The sequence below is a fragment of the Muntiacus reevesi genome, chromosome 10 (genome assembly GCF_963930625.1).
Source record: "Muntiacus reevesi chromosome 10, mMunRee1.1, whole genome shotgun sequence".
In the NCBI taxonomy this organism is placed as follows: domain Eukaryota; kingdom Metazoa; phylum Chordata; class Mammalia; order Artiodactyla; family Cervidae; genus Muntiacus; species Muntiacus reevesi.
In genome coordinates, this window is record NC_089258.1 from 73,936,168 (window position 1) to 73,944,865 (window position 8,698).

Here is an 8,698-nt window from a genome sequence, read left to right on the forward strand (position 1 = left end):
CCCATGGACAGAGGAACCTGGCAGGCTACAGTCCATGGGGTCACAAAGAGTCGGACACAACTGAGCGACTAACACACACAGTGGATAAGAATCTGCCTACCAATGCAGGGTATACAGGTTCGATCCCTGGTCCGGGAAGATTCCACATGCAGGCTACTGAGCCCCTGGGCTGCATCTTCTGAGCCCACTCTCTAGAGTCTGCAAGAGACAAGTAATGAGATTCTGTGGTGCAACGACTGAGCCCGAGTACTGCACCTACTGAAGCCCGTGTGCCGAAAGCCTGTGCTTTGCATCAAAGGAAGCCAGCACAATGCGAAGCCGATGCACAGCAAAGAACAGTAGCCCACGCTCACCGCAACTAGAGAAAGCCCAGCAGCAATGAAGACTCAGCACAGCCAAAAATAAAGAATGAATGCCATTTCCTCGGTGGTCCAGTGGCTAAGACTCCACACTCTCAATGGAAGGGAGCCCAGGTTTGATCCCTGATCAGGGAACTAGATCCCACCTGCCACGACTGAGACCCAGGGCAGATATTAAAAAAAAAAAAAAAAAGAATCAATGGCTTCCAGGTTGAGGCTTATCCACCATCACTCCCAGCTCTCCACAAATCTTCCATCACCGTGGCAGTCTTCTCTACTTCCCTGAAGATTTTATTCATGAACTTTTAAAAATTAGAAGACATTAGGGTGAGGACTTCACACGTTGCATCTCGGAGTGTGTGGCACCGCAGGCCTGGCACTTGAATGCCTGCTGGAGTCTCTCCTACAACGAAATCAGAGGTTCCCCCGCACCTAAGAAGCCCAGGGCCTCCTCCCCCCGCTCCCCTGCCCCAGACCGAAGGCTGGTTCTCAGCCAAGTTCTGTCCCTAAGCCAGTTCCTCTCGAACTGGGTGTGGGGAGATGAAACTGAGAAACACGCCCCTAGGTTCAAGTTGAAGGGCAGGAAGCTCTGATACCCTTATTAAGTCCTACCAGAACCTGATCCTCGAGCCATCTTGCTTCCTCTCCCGAAACAATGGGAGAAAGGGGGGAAAATATCATGGAAAAAGCCTCCAGGGCCATGTCTCAGCAAGTCTCTTTTGAAGAGCTCTATATTTCAACAGTACCCTGTCGAGTCACTGGTCTCAGCAATCCCTCTGGGAGGCCGAGCCAGGGGCTGGGAGTTGGAGAGACTGGAGGCGAAGTGAAGACCTAAAATTATCCCCAAGGAAAAAGAACCCGTGTCATCTCCCAGGGACCCCGTGCTCACCCGCGAGCGGGGCTGGCCAGTGGCTCCCAAGCAAATGCCTTCCGTGCCCAGGCTGCGCCCCGGGCAGGCCAGCCTCTCCCCTTACGCCCCGCGCCAGCAGTGCAGGTCCCACTTGGCCGGAGCCTTGACCTGGGTCTCTGGCTGACCATTAGGGCAGTCCCTCCCAAGTCAGGTTTTGCAACACCCCAGAGTGTTGCCAGTTATCTCCAGGGGTGTCAGAAGATTCTCAAAGAGTAACCTCTAAAACAAATCCCAGCCATTCAGCAAGGTTTGGGGGTTTTTTGGTTTTTGTTTTCAGGATATCTGAGTTGGTTGGGGGGAAAGGAGGGGGTGCCAGGAAGTCAAGTCGCTTCAAAGGCTGCCGTGGCTTTAGGGGTGACCTTGTTAATCTAAGGAAGGGTGTTCCAGTGTTTATGTTTCAAGAAAGACAAGATTTCCCAAACCACATGCGTGTGCCTGCCTTTGGGGTATGATTAGGCCTATAGCCAAAGGAGATTGTGGGGGAGAGGAATTCTGGCCCCCGTTTTGAAGGCTTTTAGGCACCAGCAGAGAGCCGAGCCCAGCACCTGGAGAGCTTTTCCTCTGCTCTGGCCCATCCCCACAATGTTCTCAGTCTGGCTGGCCCATCCCCCACCCCACCCACCATCCACCCCTGGCCTTGGGGCCCCCCGCAGGGAGGAATCCATCTTCCATCACTTGGGTCTTTTCTTCTTGTGCTTTTGTGTTTCTTCATTTTATGTTTTGAATCCATAATACATTCACGTTATTCAGCCATCAAAATACACAAAATCATATATTAGAAAATTGCCTTCATCTCAGTTTTCAACTCCCTAATAGTAGCCATTAGTCTCCTGTTTATCTTTCCCTTAATATTTTAAATAAGGTCAATGAAAAATATATGTGTCTTTGTCCTTTATTTTCCTTTCTTTTCGACCCAAATAGTGGGAAAATATACCCACTATCCTGAACCTTGCTTATGTTAACAATATATATCCATAATTCTCTCATAATAATGCGCAAAAGCCTCCCATTTTCAGTATCCCTTTGTGGGGATATACCATAATCTATGAAACCAAACAGCTACTGATAGACATCTCATTGACTTCCAATTGTTCCTAATAGATAACGTTGCAGCACATCACTTGTAATCATGTCATTTCACATGTGTGTAAGTGTATTTGTAGAATAAATTCCTGTAGAATCACTGTATCATGCAGTATACACATTTGCAAATTTAAAAGGTATGGCCAAATTTCCCTCTCCAGGCGATGTACCCGTTTACCATCATGCCAGTGTTTCTGATGGCCCGCCAAGGGTGGGAGGCAAGTGACCCACTGCCGGGAAGTCATCCTAATTGCTGGCCGCAGGGGAGTTAGGCTGCCCAGTCTATAGGGGTCATCCAACTGTGGACAGAAGCATGCATTGCCCGGTGAGAGTTCACCCTGGCCCTGGGCCCCCAGATGACCTTTGTCCTGTGCCCTTGGAGGCAGACTGGGAATGTGAGCCTCTGAAGCTACTGAGGTCAGGCCGCTGCTGTTTCCGTACTGGGGGCTCTGAGGATGCAACAGGTCATCCTATCATGTCAGGGGCCACTTGTGTGATGGTCTGTGATTTGGAGAACGTGGTCAGCAGAAGAGGCAGCCACCGCCTCGCCCTGTGGGCAGAAGTCCAATAGCAGGACGTGCTCTCCTGCCCTTGTTGACTGTAGCTCGTGGTCGATCCCCTGAGCACCACAGCTGGGTCCGCGTACGTGTGTGTCTGTGCGCGTGTTTGTGGGAACCTAGCTCGGGAGACTGAGCTTTGTGCTTTCTCCAAGACTACCTGTGTTCAAGCTTTCCCCTCTCTGCCCTGTCTCTCTTCAAACGTCATGTGTAGGTGTGACTTCTGAACAGCTGACTTTCTATTCCTTGCTTCTCCTTCGGTCACAATCAGTCCGGGAGGGTAGGATGATGGTGGCACCGAAGAAGAGCTAAAAGTCAGGGCCTGAGAAAAATAAATAAATAAAAGTTAGGGCCTGAAAGATCCAATCCAACACCAACATTGGAAAGAATGAAAAAGTTGCAGTCTGGGAGACTTCCCGGGTAGTTCAGCAGTTAAGAGTCTGTGCTTCCATGGCAGGGGGCGAGGGTTTGCTCCCTGGTTGGGGAACTAAGATCCCAAATGTCACGGGGCATGGCCAAAAACTAAAAACAAGAAAAAAGAAAAAGCTGAGGTCCAGAGGGGAAACTGAGGCTGGACCGAGATCACACAGGAAAGGTTCACTCGGGCATCCCAGGCAGGGTCGGGAGGGTGAGGGGGGGAGGGAGCAGGAGAGGGTGCCCACCAGCCCCCAGATCCTGCACTCACCCTGGAGACTGGCTTACTTCGGTGCAGCCCACTTCTCTGACCAGCGAAGGAGGCAACCAGGAAGAGGGCAGATCCGCTGTGCTGCTTGGATCCGTGGTTTCTTCCGTCCCTCTCCCCGAGAGGGAAACATCGGGCAAACCCTGGTCCTCGGGCTGCACATTCTCTAGCCTTTCTCTCACATCAACCTATACTTTGCCTCCGGGAGCAGGTGCTGAGTCAAAGGTGACTGGTGCTTGGAAGGACAGGGAGCAAAACAAGGGGATGGCTTCTTCCCCAACAGGGAAACCCAGGCCTCGAGTATGAGACCCTCCAGTTAAGACAGAGCCTGGAGCTTTCCTTCCCATCTGGAAAGAGGAAGGAAGCTGAGCCTCACAAAGGCTCTGGGGTGGCCAAAGTCCATCAGGAAAGACCCCCATCTGGGGGTGGTCAAGGTCCAGGTGCCAGCAGAGAAGCTATGGCAAGGGGAAAATGTTTCTTGTTTTTAATAGGGAAATGGCACTTTTTTTTTCAATCCCAAAGAAAGAGAAGGCATTTTGCTGCAACAGGAGGAGAAAGAGGAGGAAGAGGAGACAGCCTCAGAGCTGCCACGGGGACCCTGCTGGTGGGGGTATAGCAGCCTGGGGCTCACTGGGCACTTTTCTCTCTGCCACATGGCCACCTGATGCAAAGAACCGACTCATTGGAAAGACCCTTATGCTGGGAAAGATTGAAGGCGGGAGGAGAAGGGGCAACAGAGGATGAGGTGGCTGGATGGCATCACTGACGTGACGAACATGAGTTTAAGTAGGCTGCAGGAGTTGGTGATGGACAGGGAAGCCTGGCTGGTATAGTGCATGGGGTCACAAAGAGTCAGACATGCCTGAACGACTGAACAGATACAAAGGTGATTAGGACCAGTCCAAGCCGCTGACAGGAACTCCCATCCCATAGAGAAAGTTGGGGTTCACTTCGTTCCACGGAAGCAGCACTACCAGCGTTTGACGGGCAGTTTTGGACACAGACATCAGGCAGGACAGCTTTGTCCCATGGAGAAGGGAAAGAAAGCATCCCTTGGGGAAACCAAGGTGGTACCATTAAGGACAGCCTGTTGGACCTCAGCTCCGCGCCCCCCGCCCCCCCCAACAGACAGGTTCTTCCCGCACTACTAGAAAGACAAAGGCATTTAACTCTTCTTTCCTCCCAATCCTGGCCACACCTCCTGCCTCCCAGGGCCTGAGTCTGCCCCACCCCCGCCCCCCGCCCCCAGGGTTCCTGGGCTCCTGTGAAAATGCTGCTTCCTGGATGCTCTGCGGGAGGCAGGCAGCAGAGTGAGGCTGGGGTGGTCCTGTCTCCTTTACAAATCGCACTGTTGGGATTTAGTAGGATTCCTTTGTCGGGGTCACAAAGGAAATGACCAGCCTGGCTCTCTCCTCTGGCCTTGACGGGCAGCTTGTTCCACCTTCTCCGCTGGACAGGGTTTGGGAGCTGAGGGCAGGGAGGTAGAGGTGAAGGGTGGGCTGGAGACTGGGGGCCAACCGTTAGCATTGACCTCCTCTTCCTGGAATCTGGGTTGCTCCCTGGTTCCTGGAAGGAGATGAAAGTGTTAATCCAGGGGTGCTGGAGGGTGTAGAAGAAGAATGGGTGAAGGAAGGATGAAATTCGGAGCTGGTGGCATTCTGACAAACCCGGGCGAGGCTGGGCATCCCCACTCCGTCCCCCAAGCAGGAAGCTGGCTTTGTCTCTAGGGGCGCAGTCTCTCTGCCAGCCCCAAGCGAGGAGGACCTAGAAAGTGTGGGGGACAGAGAGACAAGGAAAAGAATGTAAACAGTGCTGGGAATGTCAGCTCTCTCCTGGGGGCGGGGCAGGGGGGTCTGTGGAAGACAGCCGTGGATTTCTAAAAAGCATCCATCTTTCCTTTGGCTAAAAAGCATCTATTCCCCCTGCCAAGGTTCAGGGCTCCTCAAGGACAGAGGATCACCCCAGCTTCCTTAAGTATCCCAGCCTCCCACAAAACAGCATTTTCTTAGGAGCCCAGGAACCCTCGGGGGGCAGATTCAGGCGCAGGGAGGCAGGAGGTGTGGCCAGGATTGGGAGGAGAGTTAAATGCCTTCCTCTTTCCAGTAGTGGGGAAGAACCTTTCTATTTCCTTTGCAAAAGGAAATAAAATATTTCAAATGGTGCCACGGACACTCAAGGTTCAGGGCTTCCATGGCTCTCAAAGCCCGATCAGAACCACAAAATACCAAAGAAATGACATGATCAAGGAAAAGAGTCCTTGCTAAGGGCACTGTGGGCTTCCTCCATTTCTTCATCCCCAACTCCGGAAGAAGGAGGAGCTAGCAAATCAATCAGGATCTATTTCACAGTGTGCCGAGGTCAGGGTCTGGGGACAACAGGGATCCATCAGTTCTTGGGAACCAGTTGGAGAAAGGCTCACATTCTTTGCCTAGCCATCCACCTGTGAAGGCAGGCGGCACTGATGTACACAGTCAGCAAGGCAGAGGCTCAGATGGGAGAGCACCCACACACAAACACACACACACACACACCTGCAAATAAGCACACCCCATCGTGAGTCCTGCAACACTGGAGATGTGAACACACAATCCACAGAAACTCAATCAGACATGCACGCTCCCGGCCTGCAGCGAGCCATTGCCTCCATATTTTTAGTCACGTGCGCCCAGCCTGGGTCCACCCGCCCATGGGTGCACCCCCCCACCCCCGCGCCGAAGCCCAGAGCCCGTGCTCCACGTGGGCTCGCTCCAGCTGATCAGCTGGGAATGAAACGGCAAACATCAAGGCTGCAAAAAGCTTCAGCCCCACACAGAAGCGGAACCAGGTCAGAGGCCGGCGCCCCCGACAGCATCGTTCCTACTCATCTCTCCGAAGTGGTGCTAATGGCCAGGTCCCCAGTCTGTCGTGGGAAAGTCCTTTCAAAGCATGAAGGGCAGAGCAGCCTAAATTAAACCCAGCACCAGCCCAGCTTGCTCCAAGGGGACAAGTCCCTGACTGACCAACTGTCTGCTTTGCCTTGTCATTCATCTCAGGGAAACAGGCCCGTCCTTTTTTTGGAAGACGATGGCTGAGAAAGAACGCCTGTGCAATGGCGTCCATTACTCATTCATCAATCAACACCTACTATATACAGCCCTGGACTGGGCCCCCAGGAGAGATGCTGGGAGACCCCAAGAGGTATCAGACAGGGTGGCCGCCTTCACACAGAGTCCATTCTGGAAGGCAGGCTTAAACACCAGAAAATAAGTGTGGCTTGACAAGGACAGAGGAAGGGCAGTGAGCGCTGGAGTTTGCTGGATTCTGAGAAAGAAGAAATCACTTCCAGATGAGGGTGATTAGAAAGGAACTTTGTGAAGATGGGGATTGGAGTTGAGTGTGAACAAGTGATTAGGACTTGGAAAGGCATAGAAGAGGGACAATGGCGTCCCAGATGTAGGACTGGCATAAGCAACACAGCAGATGTTCAGACTGGCGGCTTCTCGAAGCAGCCGTGCACGCCTTGTTTAACGTGTGGGCACCCTGGAGGAGGGCCCCACGGGCATTTATTCATTGTTCTCAGCCTAACTCCCAGGTGCCTTCATTCTTTCACTCCTAGTTGCACTCACAGAATTGATGTTCATTACATCTAGACTCTTGTTTTGAATTTGATAAAAGGTATCCTCCGACTAAAAAGGCTTCTCTTTCCCAAGATATCCCACCATGGTCTTCCTTGAACACTCTTTCCCCAACTGACTTGCTCTTAGCAACCTGGTCCACGATCATCTCCTCCCAGGGCAGCTCTCTCACCTGATTCACCAGCCCAGGAAGAGGGTGGGAAGCCCCCCTCTGGACATTTCCAAGGAGTCTTCCCTCAGCACAACTCCTGAGAGGTTGTAGCATCCCAGGAAGAACAAAGCATCGATAAAAGTTGTTAGAGGGACTTCGCTGGTGGTCCAGTGATTAAGAATCTGCCTGCCAATGCAGGCAACCGGGATTCGATCCCTGGTGAGGAATCTAAGATCCCACACGCCTCAGAATGTGGCAACTAAGCCCATGGGTCACAGCTACTGAGCCCACACTCTAGAGCCCATGAGCCGTAGCTACTGAGCCCCAGAGCCACAACTACTGAAGCCTGAGCACCCATCTGCTGCTGCTAAGTCACTTCAGTCGTGTCCGACCCTGTGCGACCCTATAGACGGCATCCCACCGGACTCCCCCATCCCTGGGATTCTCCAGGCAAGAATACTGGAGTGGGTTGCCATTTCCTTCTCCAATGGGTAAAAGTGAAAAGTGAAAGTGAAGTCGCTCAGTGGTGTCTGACTCCTAGCAACCCGATGAACTGCAGCCTACCAGGCTCCTCCGTCCATGGGATTTTCCAGGCAAGAGTACTGGAGTGGGGTGCCATTGCCTTCTCCCCCTGAGCTCCCTAGAGCCCTGCAAAAGGAGAAGCCACCGCAATGAGGAGCCCGCGCACTGCAACTAGAGAGTAGCTCCCACTCTCCCAACTAGAGAAAAAATGCACGCGGCAATGAAGACTCAGTGCAGGCAAAGATAAAAAGAGAAAAAAAGAAAGAAATGTTAGAACCATTGTCAGGCCTGCTGCTTTAAGGATAGTACAGCATGTGGATTTGAGAGAGACTGAAAGATGCCCTCCTCCAAGGGAAAAAAAAAAATTCTCCTGAAAGTTCCATCACTATAAATGCATGCTTTTGACTGATGGTCTTACCTCTTATTAAAATGAAAGGACCCCAAAAGAGAAAGGCTCTTGGTCGATTTTACCTTAGGGCAATTGATTTTATAAGCTCCCGACCCTGAGAAGTTTGCCCAATGTACAGAGCATGTTAGGAAACCTAGATGCTCTTGGGGGAAATGGCAGGAATTTCTCTGTGTGTAGCCCAGTCCCAAGCATGGGCAGTATTTGAGGGACTGAGTCATTTGATAAGGGTTAGGTATGGTCCCTCTGAGCAGCTTGTGAAGATGATGTCTTCTGTGCTAAGCATAACCAGTAAGATACTATGGACTGGATCAGGATTCTTTCATGAAACTTTGAGACAAGGCTCATTTTTGGTAAAATAAGGGAGAAGAACGAAGGGATAGGTGACCTGAACTCTACTGACTGGTCATAACA